Consider the following 16,291-nt stretch of genomic DNA (forward strand, 5'->3'; position numbering starts at 1 on the left):
GCAGCTCACAACAATAAGATAGACACAGATACAATAAAGGTAATATAATTCTTTTTTTTTTAAAGTCAGATTAAAAACCACAATTATTAGGTTCAAATTAAAACTGAAAATTATAAAAAGCTAAAGAAGCTAAAGAACCTGCCAGATATAACAAAACAACAATGGAGCATTAAAAAGCCTCCTTAAAAAGGTGTGTTTTGAGATTTTTTTAAAAACACTGAGGGAGGGAGCATGGCTCTTCAGGGAGGGCATTCCAAAGCTGAGGGGCCACAACCAAAAAGGCCCTGCCTCTAGTCCCCGCCAACTGGATCTCTGTTAGTGGCAGGGTCATGAGCAGGGCCTGAGATAATGAGTGGAGGGCCCTGGCAAATTCATATGGGTGAATGCTGTCCGACAGGTACCCCGGACCCAAGCTCTGACAGTGTTACTGTGTGAGCTTTACTCCTAGGTAAGCGTGACTAGGATTGCAACCTGAAAGCAATGGTAATTTAGCAAAAGAAGAGTACTTGACATTTGTCTGGGGCTGGCCTGCACCCTAGATGCCCCAGTGACTGAGCAGGGACAGGGCCTATTTACCGCCAGAATTCTTATTTAAAATTGTGGGCCATTGCTGAGGGGGAAAGATCCACAAGCAGCTAATAATTGCTTTCATTAGTATTTTTAATAATTAATTTTAATGTAATAATGCACTGAAAATTGACCTCAGCCCCCGAACACCACTGGTTCCAGCCCACCAGGGCATTTGAGTTGTGCACCGCTGGGGGAAATCTTCCTCTTCCTCTTCCAAAGGGTCGTTTGTTTTCTGTCTGTGACCTGCCTTGCCTCCTTCTACCATTTACTGCCATCCTCCTTCTGTCATACAATCCAAAGGATAAGGTATTTATGATCATGTTATTTACACAAAAGGAAATTATTCAAAAGTATTGAAATAAAATTGTTCCAAAAGTGAGTGTGTGTGTGTGTGTGTATATATACATATTTAGAGCAATGACCTCACAGGACCCGAGTTTCTTTTCTAGAAACAGAAATTGCAGGAAGTTCAACATTTTTATACTTCAGCTCAAACAGATACCGCCAGGCACTGACCTACATTTAAACTTCAGTCTCCAGAGACAGGCGATCTTCACATTAACCCACTGTTGCTCAGACATGTAATACTTTACATATATCAAAGGACAGCAACCTAGAAACTTGAACTTTGGCTGTGTGTCTTTTGTTCTTTTCTGTGGCAGAGCAATGACATGGTTTCCTCCAAAAGCCTTAATCCTCGTCCGTACAAATTTCTCTAATATTCAATAATCACTCCCAGTGGGGGACGTCTGGTAGCATCTGTGCCAGCATATGTTAGACATCTCCAAGGAGCCATGGCTTCATTTTGCCACAGTATTTTCTGTCACCTAGGGAGACAGAGTGGGGGGGAGGGAATCCCTTACATCATAACAAAGACTTCTGCAAAACATGACATTGTCGAGCTTCTATAAATAAACTTGGCTGAGCACATTTTTAGCCACACTCTGCATATGGTAAGCTGCTAACCAATATTAGGCTTACATGAGCGGAAAACAGAAGTAAAACAGACAAATGAATATACAGGGTTTTCACTGGAGGGCTCAGCAATCAGCTTCACCCAAGCAACAGTACGATGTTTGCAAGCACTAGAAAGTAATTCTTTGGGTGAAGCTAAGGGCAAGAATGGTGTATGGGGTGCAACCCCTCCACCCCTACTGCAATGTTCTTTTCTCCTTCTCTGTAAGCCATTTCCCAAGGTTATCTTGTACACATTCTAGCATCACATCAAGAAATGGCTTGACCATGGTTGTCATGACTCTAGCCCTGAACTGATAGGGTCTGATCCTGAATAGTGGGGAGCAGCTGGGCAGGAAAAGTCTCATTCCCAGCCCAAAGCTGTGTCTGAAGCCTGAGGCTGCCCACTGGGCAACCCTGGAACTAGAGACCCTAGAATCAGCACACATTGGGGCTATTCTCACAATTAACAAAAATCAAGCTAGGAGAGCCTAGCCTGATTTTTGTTAATCGTCAGAACCACCGGGCTCAGCTGCCCGGTGGTTCTAGAGTGGGTAACCTGCTCTGGAACCCCTGGTAAAATGCAGGTTTGCGGAGCGTGCTCGCGCAGGGCATACTGGGGCTTCTGGGGGCCGCGCGGCCCCCGAGCTCCCCAGCCCCCGCCGGTTCCATCTCGGAGCCGGCAATCGTGTGGGCAGCCGATCCGGCCGCCCAGGGCTCCCTCCCCGCTCACCTGAAGAAACTGGGTCTCACAGATCGTGAGACCCAGCTCATTGAGATCATTCACAAAATCAAAAAATGTGTTCTATCCAGGTTTGGGAGCTGGATGTGCTCCCAACTTCTGGTTGTGTGGAAGCACGATAGGAACAAAACCTGGGTATAAGTGATTGTGTGGAAGCAAGGTAGGGGGAGCCATTGTGAGAACCATCGTGAGAACCACCGGGCTCGGCTGCGAGCCCGGTGGTTCTTCAGTGAATAACCGGTTTAAGTAGCCCTGCCCTAAAACCTGGTTTGCGGAGCAAGTGCTCCACAAACCCTTTTAAAAAATCATGTGTTGCCACAGCATGACTCCGCACTGTGCAACTCATGAGTAGACCCCAACCGGGAGGCTTAAAAGCAGCCTCCTGGATCGAGGGACTCTCCAGCATGCCCTGCGCACTTGCGCAGGGCATGCTGGAGCTTCCGGGGGTCGCACGGCCTCCGATCCTCCCAGCCCCCGCCAGCTCTGTAACAGAGCTGGCAGTCATGTGGGCAGCCACCCAGCTGGCAGTCATGTGGGCAGCCACCTTCGGCCTCCCAGAGCAGACTGCCTGCTTGTGTGCGGGGAAAGCAGGCTAAGCCCTCTCCCCCCACAAACCCCATCCAGGCTCTTCTCACCAATCGTGAGAAGAGCCTCTTTGACTATTTGAATTACCTCAATGAGGTCATTCACACAATCAAAAACTGTGTTCTACCCAGGTTTGGGATCTGTGTGTACTCCCAATCTTTGATTGTGTGGAAGCAAGGTTAGAGGAAAACGACACAATCAAAGATTGGGAGTACACACAGTTTTCAATTGCGTGGATGACCTCAATGAGGTGGGTCTCACGATCCGTGAGATCCGCTTTTGTAACAAATGCGGGAGCTCCTCGTAGACAAGCGGGCAGGGAGCCCTGGGCGGCCGGATCGGCCGCCCACACAGTTGCTGGCTCCATGATGGAGCCAGCGGGGGGTGGGGGGAGCGGGGGCCGTGCGGCCCCTGCAAGCCCCAGTATGCCCTGCATAAGCGCGCAGGGTATACTGGGGAGACCCTCAGAGCCGGGAGGTGGCTTTTCGCCTCCTGGCCAGGGGTCTACTCGTGAGTAGGCACGGCGTGAAGGCGCGCTGCGCCTACTCACGATCCTAAAAAGCAGGTTTGCTGGAGCTCTCGCTCGGCAAACCTGCTTTTTAGCAGGGGTTCTCGAGTGGTTTTCCTGCTCAAGAACCACCGGGCTCAGCTGCGAGCCCGGTGGTTCTTACGGTCAACAAAAATCGGGCTAGCCTCTGCTAGCCCGATATTTGTTGATCGTGAGAATCGCCCCAATGTATACTAAGTGCTCTGAACACTCAAAAGTGCACATGGTGTGAGCCAGTTCTAAGAAAGGTCTATTTTTGCTGCACAAGGCTTATTACCCATTATACCACACACTCCTTGAAAAGCTTGCAAGAAGCATGAGGAGAGGATACTACCAATAGGGATGTGCAAATTGATTCCGGTACAAATCGAATTGTACCCAAATCTAGCTGATTCGAGTGATTTGGAGACAAAACAAATCACCGCTGGTGTCCATTGGCTAGATTTGGGTACAAATTGAATCACACCTGATTCGATTCAAATTGATTTGAGATTTCGATCCCTCCTATTAATTTCCCCAGATTCCCAGCTTTCATTTTTTAAACAAGCTAAGCTCTAGCCCTTGTAGAAGTGGTGTTATGGAGCAAAATGTGTGGTCACTATTTTTCAAGTGTTTGGATTCTTTGGTGTATAATAACTTCCCCTCAATGAATCCCTATGAGGATTCATTACACACCTTCATTTCTTCTTTTCATTTTGACTGTCTTTTCGACAGTGCCAACTGTCAACTGCCATGTGCCAATTACACCCTACTCCTACCCACAAGGCAGTGGGATACTACTTAGTTTATGTTCTAGGATTTTTTTCAAGTGTTTAGGCTCTTTGGTGTCTAATACTCTTTGGTGGCTTTTGGGTGGGCTATGGGTGGAGACTGCCTTGTTTGGCCTGATGGAGGATCTCCAATTGGGAATTGAGGGAGGAAGTGTGACGCAGTTGGTCCTTCTGGACCTCTTGGTGGCTTACAATACTATCGACCACAGTATCCTTCTGGAGCGTCTGAGGGGGTTGGGGGTGGGAGGCACTGTTTTACAGTGGTTTCGCTCCTACCTCTCGGATAGATTCCAGATGATGTCAATCGGAGATTGTTGCTCTTCAAAAACTGAACTTAGGTATGGTGTCCCTCAGGGTTCCCTATTGTCTCCGATGTTGTTTAACATTGACATGAAACTGCTGGGGGAGATCATCGGGAGATTTGGTGCAGGGTGTTATCAGTATGCTGATGACACCCAAATCTATTTCTCCATGTCAACGTCATCAGGAGAAGGCATAACCTCCCTAAATGCCTGCCTGGAGGCAGTGATGGGCTAGATGAGAGGTAACAAACTGAGACTGAATCCAGATAAGATGGAGGTACTTATTGTGCGGGGTTGGAACTCGGGAGATTATTTTGATCTGCCTGTTCTGGATGGGGTCACACTTCCCCGGAAGGAACAGTTATGCAGTCTGGGGGTGCTTCTGGACACAAAACTCTCCCTGATGTTCCAGGCTGAGGCAGCGGCCAGAGGTGCCTTTTATCAGCTTCGGCTGATACGCCAGCTGCGTCAGTTTCTTGAGATAAATGACCTCAGAACAGTAGTACATTTGCTGGTCACCTCCAGACTTGACTACTGCAATGTGCTCTACATGGGGCTGCCTTTGTACGTAGTCCAGAAACTGCAGTAAGTTCAGAATGCGGCAGCCAGATTGGTCTCTGGGTCATCTCGGAGAGACCATATCACTCCTATCTTAAAAGATCTACACTGGCTGTCGGGTATTTAAGAGAAGTGTACCTCTGCCTTGACATTTAGGTGGTAGGTGGCACCCATGGGGACCTACCCATCACCCAAATTTTGTGTCCCTAGTACTTTGTGAAGTGGTCCAAATCTGTCTGAAACTGAACTGAATCAAAGCAAATACAAATCGAATCTGGGGTGATGGAGGGGGTAGATTTGGATGCAAAACAAATCAGGGGTGATTTGTTTGGGGCACAAATCAAATCAAAAAAATTGATTTGTGCACATCCCTAACTACCAACCTTCCTGCCTCCATGTGCTTTCAAAGCTTACAAAGGTATTTTGCACCTCACCTCAGATACTGCAATTCCTTGAAACATCCCTGAACTAACAATGTTTCCTGTTAGCTCACAGCTAGCCTCTGCTAAACTGCCAAAAGCAAACTGCTCTCTCTCTCCCCAGCCTATCCAAGGTATATCCACCCCTTATCAAATAAACTTTCTTAGCAACCATAACACACACACATTAACCCTTTATTTATCCTCTCTTCCCCCTAGACTTCACACCTGCTAATGGGTTGTATCCAAACTCAGCCTCTTGTTGAGGATTGCTTTATAGCTGCTTCCCTCATAAATACAAAGCAATCTTATATTTGTTTATCTAAGCTTTTTTCAGCAACAACTCCATTTTTTTGCCTTTTCCTTTCCCTCCTTTACCTTCCTGACTCCATCCCCACACTCTCTACAGGATCCCCACTGGGACAAACTTCTAATTAAGAAATCATAAAGAACTGTTAGACAGAATACAATACATCCTTCCCCTTTATAACATAATTGAATTGATTTAAAGTTTGGTGACAAAGTTTTGAGGTCTTTTAGGTGGTCTCCTAAAATTCTTGGGATCTCTGGCACTGGAGCTGTTAGTGATTTGTTTTCTGGTACAGAGGATTGTCAATCACTTTCATCAGCCTAATTAGTGAGGTCAAAACAAGAGGCAAGATCAAATTCCTCTACAACTCCTCTTTTGAGATGAGACTTCCTTCCCTCTTTTCTCATAATATGCATGCTTGAAAGTCTCAAACTGTTCAATTTTTTTCATCCAATATGACAGAATCTCCTCAGGTTTTGATAATTTGTTTTAGTCCAAACTATTGGGAACATCCCTTTCTCACTTTATAAGGCAGCCATACTTGAACAAAGCCCTCCACCTGAAATTTTTGCTGTTTCGCACCTCGTTTATGATCCACATACAATTTATTTTTGTTGTTACTTCTCCCTTACCCAATCACGAATCTCTGCATCCTCAGGGTGAGATGGTATGGAAAGGCATTTAGATTGGGGATGTCCTGTGGAGGCAAGGGTTTATATTACCCCTTCTCCCACATGACTGCTCCAATCAAAATCAGGGTCAATCCCTGTGGCTGCTCTACAGTGGGGGGGGGGGAGATCTGGAGATTAGATCATGGCACTTCGTGTGATACTCTCACTGACTAATTAGGTTGTGTGTGAGAGATATATAAATTTATAGTTCCTTAGCAAAACAGACATATAATGTGCAAGATCTACCACTTGTCCTCTTGACCCTTGTCCAACATGGCTTGTTCTGTCTAGCAGGGAGGCTGTTGTAGGCAGCCTGGTAGAAATCATAAACGCTTCTCTGAGGGAGGGCAGGATGCCTCCTTGTCTTAAGGAGGCAATTATTAGACCTTTTCTAAAGAAGCCTGTGTTAGATCCCTCAGAGCTGAGCAATTATAGGCCAGTTTCCAATCTCCCATGGCTGGGCAAGGTAAATGAGAGGGTGGTGGCCTCTCAGCTCCAGGCGGTCTTGGAGGAAACTGATTATCTGGACCCATTTCAAACTGGTTTTCGGGTGGGCTATGGGTTGGAGACTGCCTTGGTCGGCCTGATGGATGATCTCCAATTGGCAATTGACAGAGGAAGTGTGACTCTGTTGGTCCTCTTGGATCTCTTGGCGGCTTTCGATACTATCGACCATAGTATCCTTCTGGAATGTCTGAGGGTGTTGGGAGTGGGAGGCACTGTTTTACAGTGGTTCTGCTCCTACCTCTCGGACAGATTCCAGATGGTGTCGATTGGAGATTGTTGCTCTTCAAAATCTGAGCTTAAGTATGGTGTCCCTCAAGGCTCCATACTCTCTCCAATGCTTTTTAACATCTACATGAAACCACTGGGAGAGATCATCAGGGGATTTGGAGCTGGGTGTTACCAGTATGCTGATGACACCCAGACAGGGGCGGAGCTATCATTGGGCGAACGGGTTCAAAGAACCTGGGCCCTGCCCAATCAGGAGCCGCCATTCACAGCCCTGACACGCCCCGCGTCTGATGTCAGACGCAGGGGCGGTAGTTTAGCTCCCGAGCGGGGGCCGCATGGCCCCTTCATGGCGAACGCAGCACCAGCCTAAGTAGCTCCTGGAGGGGGCTATAACTATATAACTACTGAAGGGGGATATAACTAGTATCTTGTATTTTGCCCAGAAACGTATCGGCAGCCAGTGCAGTTCTTTTAAAACAGGAGTATACAAAGCCACCTAATGGCACAGCGGAGAAATGACTTGATTATCAAGCCAGAGGTTGACAGTTAGAATCCCTGCTGGTATGAACACCTATATTGGGCAGCAGTGATATAGGAAGATGCTGAAAGGCATCATCTCATACTGCATGGGAGATAGCAATTGTAAACCCCTCCTGTATTCTACCAAAGACAACCACGGGGCTCTGTGGGCACCAGGAGTCAACACCAACTCAATGGCACAATTTACCTTTAAATGTATACTATTATTTTTTTATTAACAGCTTCCTTCAGGGATCCAGATACTTGTATGTAGTTCCGTTTGCAGCTTTAAAAATTCTCTCTCTCTCTCTGTATGTCTGAAATACACCTCCACTGCATTTTTGTTGGGGCTTCTAACACAGCTCTTCAGTTTTCCTTTGCAGATGGGTAGATGAGTCTTCAAGTAAAGCAGCCTGAGTGGACTTGCTATAATTACCATTTTCTTTCTTTTCTGCTGTAAGTCGGAAATAGATCAATATCCTATGAGAGGAAGAATAAGAATCTTAAATAACCTTTGCAGCTCCCCGAAAAGGAATTATGATTTATCTGAGGCTTAAGTCAATGGCCTAATTCAAAATTATGATTGAGCTATTTGCTAAAGTGGAAATTAAAATTAGGGGGGGGGGAGGTGTTTGGGACCGGGCTGTTTGCAGCAGTGTGTTTGAACAATCATGCAGAAATCCTCTTTCAAGCTCCTGAGTAGCTTAATAAAGAATCAATATTGCTGTGGGCCTCCAAGGAGTCAAGCTCTACATATTTGCCTTGGTTCAGCTGAGAATAAGAATATCATGCAAAGATGTGCACAAGCATTTTAGTCAACTTGTCTGCTTACTGACTAAGCCTAAGGAGATATTTAATTACAGAATAAGGGGGTTAGAGGTGTTCAGCACCCCTTTCCAGTATAATTTGCCATTCATTTTTAGAGGATGAGTGACATGAATGTGTACAGTATTAAGAAGAGGGAAAGGCAGACTGTTCATTTTTAGGGCTACCATCTTCTGAAAATTGCCTAGGAGTCAAACTATAGGCACTAGTATGAATGATTTAAAAACACACACAAACCTTTCCCACCTGACAGTTTTAGAGTAGGAGGAGGATTTGTGAATATGGCTGGTATGGTTTCTTACACAGAGAGCAACTATTTTTAAGGCAGATGGGATTTTGAATGAAAAGTTCATTGAGAGTTAGCATAGCAGTTGTCAGTGCTAAAACTGGGAACCAACTTTTGTATGATAAAGGTTTACACAATTTGTGAAGTTTTTCTCCCTCTCTTATAACACTAGATGACCCAGGGTCATCTAAAGAAAGTGGCTGCTATTCAGATGAATCAGATGTGCTTAAAAGGACTTGCAGGGAGCCCTCACACAATTCCCCCAGTGCCAGTGCTATATGAGAAGTGGCAGCACTCCCCATGGCTTCAACTCAGTAGCAGTGATCACATGGGGAGGGGGAAAATTTCTATGACCTCACCTTCCCTTGGAAACGCTCTGTGCCCCATGAAAATATGTCCCTGCTGGCCATGCAGCCTTCAGGGACATATTTCTGTCTAGCACAGAGTGCTTCTGGGGGAAGGGAAGGTCATCAAAATCCACCCCCCACTCACACACACACACATACGAGCACCAGTGCTGCATGAGGTAGGAAGCCATCGAGAGCACCGCCATTTCTCACATAGTACCAGCGCTTCCTTAGTCTGGATGTTGGCTAATATAAACATTTATATGTCACTTTTCAGCAACAGAGTTCCCAAAGTGGTTTACATATCAAAAGGTATGGGAAAATATCTCTCTATCCCAAAAGGCTTCACAATAGAAGGAGAAGGAGAAGATGACCATTGAAGCCCCTGAAGAGACACTTTGCTGGGATGAAAATGAACAGTTGCTCCTCCTGGTAAATAATACCGGCTGTTACTATTTGTCAGCAAATGCTATTTTGTGCCATATATAATTTATAATTCTCTACAATATGCTGCTGCCTTTTATCAAGTCAGAGATTTGGTTCATCTAACTCTGTATTGTACATACTGAATGGTAGGAGCTTCCCAGAGTTTCAGACAGGGAGTCTTACCTGATGGAAAAAGCTATACAAATCTGATATTTTCACACACACACACACACACACACACACACACACACACACACACACTGCTACTGCTCCAATTTCATAATCACAACCACCTTGGGGAGCAGATTAGACTGAAAGGTAGTGCTGGCCCAACATCACCCTGCTTGATATCACCCAGTTTGATTCATGGCTCAATGAGGATTTGAACCCAGAGTTTCCTTAATTTCTAGTCCAGCATTCTAACCACATTGTTCTTTATAATAATCCAAAAGATACAAAAGGCTGTCCACATATGTATGCTGTCTTTGTGCATTGTGTTTTATGTACATCAAACAGATGAATATTCAGCAAGTATTAAATTGTTCAGGATGGTTTCCAGAAGGTTTGGAAGGGAATTTCAGTGAGGATTTCAGCAAGCCACATTGTACACCCCTCAAGCATCCAGAAGGCTACTAGATTAGTTATGCAACCCCTGAACACATCTCTTCAGCCAAGCTTTTTGTTATCTGGTAGTTTTTATGAATATTTTAATTTGATCTTTTTATATGTTTTAACTGTTAAAATTTCTTGTTTTGTTCTATTGCGGTAAACTGCCTAGAGACTTAGGTTGTGCATAGTATACAAATATGCCAAATACATACATACATGCATACATACAAACAAACAAGATAAAACCTGACTCGGTCCATTCTTATTTTCAGGTTCTGCTGTAGTAGTTTAAGATTACTCATTGCTAAGAAACGTTTAAATCTGTATATTCCTATTTTCTTTATTCTTGACATCTCACTGCTGTCTGCTGTAGTATATCTGAGACAGAAATGTTTATAGACAGTGCAGAAATATAGAGCATAGCGGATGACATATTTATTGACAAAAGCACTTTTCTGTCAATACTGTTAACATGAAGCTGTATCATATTGAACTATTTGGAAATCTGGTTCAGGGTAAAGCTTTGCGTTACGTAGAGTACAGACACACAAATATGTCTGTCAAGGAAGGTGCCAGACTGACTGTGCGGCCATTTGCTATAGACCAATGAGTCCATGATTATTGGATCATTAATTGTTAACAGTTCCTGTCTACACAACAACCTTAAATCAATGTCATTTGGATGGTTTCTACCTGCTCCCGTAGGAATCCTGGGAATTGTAGTTTCCTGAGTAGGCAAGATAGGGGTTCAATTGGACCCATTGTTCCCCAGAGCAGGGGCGACCCTTTCATGAAGCAAGGTGAGACAGTCACCTCAGGGCAGCAAGTTGTCTCCTGCCATCACCATCAGAACAGCTCTTTGGGATAGATCTGACCCTTTCAAGCAGTGCCTCTCCTCACACTCCTTGCAAAGCTTGCAAGGAGTATGAGGAGAAAAGTCGAGACTGCTAGCAACTTTCCCTTCTCCCTGCCCTCTGTACACTTCCAAAATTGGCAAGGATTGATTTTGAAAAGAGGCTGGCTCCCACCTGGGGCATGGAACAAGGCAGAATTTTGTATCTTGCTCAAGTGCCACAATACCTTGGGCCACCCTTGCCCCAGAGATCTCCTGTTTTCAATGCCAGGGCTCAGTCCTGTAACTTAAGGAGCAATAACAAAAGACTGAGTACCTTTGAACATGTACCACATGTGGATAGCAACTCCTCAGCTATGTGTGCAAGCAACTGAAACATCACAGCTGTTCAGAAGGCCAGCTTGTTGTTGTTGATGCTAAAAAATATGTATACTCTGACACACCAGTGCAATACTATTCAGGGTAGCTCACAAAACTAGTAAAACAGATTTTATATATATATATATATATATATATATATATATATATATATATATATGCTAAAATTACTAAAAATTAAACAAGACCCAGTTAAAACCAAATTTAAAAGTTTAAAGTTAAAAAGTTTAAAACCACTTTCAACTTTCACTGCCATCCCCACCATCCATTATGGCAGAGACAGCAGTGAGACCTCCTCACATGGATCTGCTTTCCTCCCAAATGACACAGATCAGTCCAATTTCAGGCCTCTGCGCACATTTTATTTACATTTTTATTTTATTTTTACATTTTTATATCCTGTTCTTCCTCCAAGGAGCCCAGAGCGGTGTACTATATACTTAGGTTTCTCCTCACAACAACCCTCTGAAGTAGGTTAGGCTGGCCCAGAGTCACCCAGCAAGTTAGGCTGGCCCAGAGTCACCCAGCAAGTATCATGGCTGAATGGGGATTTGAACTCGGGTCTCCCCAGTCCTAGTCCAGCACTCTAGCCACTCCACCACGCTGGCTCTTGCTGCCGTCCTTGCCGTGCCACCGTGCTGCTACAGTTTTAAAAGTGTGTGTGTGGTGGAGATTTAACTCCCCCGCCACAAGATCTGATGCCGTAAGCAATTGTTCCTATTGCCTATGCGATAATCCGCCCCTGGCGATGCAGGGCCATGAGTGGTCCTGAGAAGTTTGTCATTTGGATCTAGAAAATCTTTACGCAAACTGGAACAGGGTCTCACAGAGGCAAATGCTAGCCAGTTTACATCCCCATAGCTTCTGCTCTGGAAGCTCACTAACCACAGGGGCATATTTTCAGAAGGCACAGAGGGCTGCAGATGGAATGGCAAATCGGTGAAAATTGTCCCTCCCCTGTTGTGTGTGTGAAACTTTATTTATTCAGTGTGTGTGCAACAGGGGCGTAGTTATAACTGAGCGAAAGGGTTCAAAGAACACGGGCCCCCTGCTCCTGAGGGCCCTATAGCTCCATCCCTCCCTATTTTCTTCATTGTCTCTCTCAATCTGGGGGGCAGCCAGAGAGAGGGATGAATACGGGGCCCCCTCTTCCCTAGCTATGCCCCTGGTGTGCAACACTGATCTGTTAGTCAACCATTTCCTTCCTTCCTTCCTTCCTTCCTTCCTTCCTTCCTTCCTTCCTTCCTTCCTTCCTTCCTAAAGAAAGAAAGAAAGAAAGAAAGAAAGAAAGAAAGAAAGAAAGAAAGAAAACTTGATGTGCTGCAAGAATAATCTGCACTGAATATGCTAGAAAATAATAAAGTGGCTGATCATAGAATGGCTTAATATTGTGACTAATGCAGCAGTGACATTCATATTTTTGTACAAATATATATTTTAAAAAGCTTACCTTTCAAAGCATTCTTTTAAATCAGCCCCTCCCATTTCAGTGTAATTACGCTTTATTTTTTTTCCCCTTTTGCATTCTGATTTCAAAGCACTGTTCTTTTGGAGAGTGTGCTAATGCTATCCCATGCAGTTTGTGATGACTGCTGACAATGACGTTAAATCACTAGTGACAGGAATCCTTTTTAGAGGGAGGAAAGGAGAGGGAAAGAGAGAGAGAATTTTATTTCAACTATAGATCTAATATTCTGTGGTAGATGATAAAAACATGCAGGCTTTCAAAGATGATTCCCCCCCCCCCTTAGGAAGGAAAAAAAAAGTGTGTGTTTTCAGATTAATAAGTACAGCAGGTACTCATAATATAGTTCTGCGGGTGGCAGAATATTTTCTTCTTTAAAAATTCTGGGGGGGAGGAAAGGGCGAGGAAGACTCTCGCAGTTTTGTTCTTCTCTGCTATTTGCAATTACTTAGCACACAGTGTGCTTTTAAGAGCAGCATCTTCAAAACAGAGTACATCATATAGACATTGTGCGGAAATCTGCAACCACCATCCCCTGAAAGGAAGCACTTGTGTTTCTTCTGGTTGACATCAAAAACTGTCAATGTACTTCATCTTGTGAGGCAATTTATTTTTTCATTGAAATGGGTCCGGTTTTTAAGGAGGGAAGCAAAACACCTGAGCATCTTTGCAGAGGCGGTGTGTGTGTGGGGAGAACTATCATTGACCTAGGCTATCTGCTTGGAAAGACTCCATTGCTGTTTTCCTATTTTTGGAGTGAGCTTGGTTTTAAAAGAGCAGAGGATATTGTTGATCACTCCAAAGAAGTGGTTCCCCAACAAACTTACTTGGAAGCGGCTCCTTTAGTGCAGTAGTCACAGAATCCTAAGCGCTGAAGTGAATCTCTTTCTAGTTTCAGGATCCTCCAGACCTTAACTAGTGCCTATAAGTATGGAACCTTCACACCCTGGATTTCACACATCACATATACAGGAGAACCTCATTACACGCAGATTCTATATCCGCAGTTTGGCATATTCACAGGTGTCTAATTTACACGCGGTTTCATTATCTGTAGACACATCATGGTTTAAACCCACGTATGTGACGGCGGAAGTCATTTCTGGCCACCATTTTGTTTGTGGGAGCCATTTTGTGGCTTTGTTTGGCAAAAAAAAAATTAAATCTGTGATTTTTGGGACTTTGCAGGTATACCGCCCTTATACATGGAAGTTCCATTTAGTGATAATGGTTGATAGGACAATTTCCCATTGTCAAAGCTGGAGTCAATAACATGACCTCTGAGTGGATAGAGTCTAGGCAGTGGCTTCGCCATTTTATGGAGGCACCAGCCACCATGCTGCCTGGCCCAGTCCAGCCTATCAACTGCAGAACTATCCTGCCACCTGTGAAAGTAGCAGAACATTTACTACTAAAATTAGTAAATGTCAATCTGACTCAGCTGGATAGGTGGATAGATTATTTGCACCACCTCAACCCATTTTGGGGCCAAAGGGTTGGCTGACTAATGCACATGTCTTTGTCAGTTCTTTGGCTAACACTTTTATTTCCATTGAACGGAACCATAAAAGTGATGGAAGCCACATGAATTTCAGTATTCTGGAACAGTTGCTGATAAGAGGTGTCTGGAGACATGCTTTATATTTCTTGCCAGGAAGCACAAGACATAAAGGCACAGTTCACGGAACAATGTTGCGTTCATTTTACCACAGTTTTTGCCATGGTTAAGTGCCTCTACCACAACAGCCTTCAGATTTACCAGTGGCAGACACTGTATCAGCAACTTGCTATTTCACCTCCACCAAGTGTGGTACACAGGTTTTGGCTTTCTTTTTAAAAATCCTTTTAGCTTAGCACAAAATGACTCTGCCAGCTCTTTGGAGTGACAAATTCCTTCTTTTCTCCTGGGTGGAAACAGCTGATTAAAGTGACATAACTCAAGCACTGTCTCCTGCCTCCTCCATCATGAACTCTCTTGCAAGTGACTATGACCACAGCTGACAATTATATTTCCCAGAAGGTGTTTTGTGGGGGGAAAGGAGGAGTGAATAGAGCAGAGCCAACTTCCATTTCCAAAGTGGCTATCTATCTATCTATCTATCTATTTTTATTGAAACTTCTTATACACCGCCCAGGGGCGTAGCAAGGTTGGAGTGGGCCCAGAGACGAGATTTTAAAATGCCCCCCCTCAAAGTCCAGGGCCTCCACACACCCCAGGCCCCCAAGGATTTAAGTCTGATATTTCAAAATAAGTATGCTGCCTGGAAATATATTTCACTGAATACACACACACACTTCACAATATATAGTGATATACATTGAGTACTATATATTTGTGCTACTTTTAATGCCCAGAACACACTGGAAACACTAATCATTAAAATGGGACCCTCGCTGCAGATTAGCAAAGGAGACTTTCAACCATGCAGTGTGAGCCTATGTATGTTTTCTCAGAATTTTGAACAAATTCAGTAAAGTTTTATTGCAGGAGATTTTTCACAGGAGGCTTTTAAAGCCCTTTAACACACATCTCCTCTGGAACAGAGGATCTGCATTTATATGTTGGCCAGATTTACCCTGAAGTCCCTGCGAGTTACTGGGGAGCAGTTCACACATAAGAAAAATAAAATAAAATAAAATAAAAGGACAACACATGCTTCACAGTTCTCACTCAGACCTTCTGGATTGCAAAACAACTTGAGCATAAATGCATTTATAAATGAATGAATGAATGACTAAATAAATAAATATAATATTGTTTGTTCCAGAAGTTTTTATAATTTTCTGCAATGAAACAAGCTACTTACAGGACTTTTTAGATAGGTTTTTTTAAGCCAGCAATTTTTCCAAGATGTTTTAAATTAAATATTCAGAGACTTCTCAGTCTCTCCCCACCCCCATATCAAAGCCCTATGGCAAGCAGATCCCTATATATGGGTGGTGGTGGGGGGGGTGACCACAAAAAGGAGTTCACATTCTACCTGGCAAATGCTGGGCTGGGCAGAGGGTCTGCTGCAGAGAGCTGTGGGGGCCACTCTGCCTGCCTGCCTCCTTCCTTGCTTGCTAGGGGCCTCCCTGCAAGCCTACTCCAGTTCAGGCTTCACTGAGGCCTACATGGAGGCCTCCCTGGAAGCCCCGCCCACCTGCCGATCAGCTGAGAGGCAGGGAGAAAAGGAGCTCTTTGCAGCTGGCCTGCTGCTTAGATTGCCCGCCAGGAGGACAAGCAGGACAGAGGAGGGCAAACAGGGCAAGTGGCTGAGGGGCCTTGGGGCTGGGCAGGGGGCAATGGGGAGCCATGTGAGGTATCTCTGGGGGGCCCCACAAGGCAGTGGGGGCCCCAGGCAACCGCCTCCCCTTGCCTAATGGTAGTTATGCCCCTGACACCACCTCCTCCAAAGACTAACTAGGTGGTGAACAACA

The 16,291-nt window shown here is 44.6% G+C and overlaps 1 long non-coding RNA gene across 2 annotated transcripts; it reads right to left on the reverse strand.

The window, feature by feature from the left end:
* Positions 1-682: 682 nt before the first annotated feature.
* Positions 683-16,000, reverse strand: LOC128346625 (uncharacterized). 2 transcript variants are annotated; one of them, XR_008317093.1, is made up of 4 exons: positions 15,853-16,000; positions 12,857-13,033; positions 7,891-8,162; positions 683-852 (listed from the first exon to the last, which is right to left on the reverse strand). It is a non-coding gene; the product is annotated as an uncharacterized LOC128346625 (long non-coding RNA). The 2 variants fall into 2 exon arrangements; XR_008317094.1 differs by lacking the exon at positions 683-852 and adding an exon at positions 1,033-1,397.
* Between the last annotated feature and the right edge of the window lie 291 nt (positions 16,001-16,291).

The sequence above is a fragment of the Hemicordylus capensis genome, chromosome 2, assembly GCF_027244095.1.
Source record: "Hemicordylus capensis ecotype Gifberg chromosome 2, rHemCap1.1.pri, whole genome shotgun sequence".
Taxonomy (NCBI): domain Eukaryota; kingdom Metazoa; phylum Chordata; class Lepidosauria; order Squamata; family Cordylidae; genus Hemicordylus; species Hemicordylus capensis.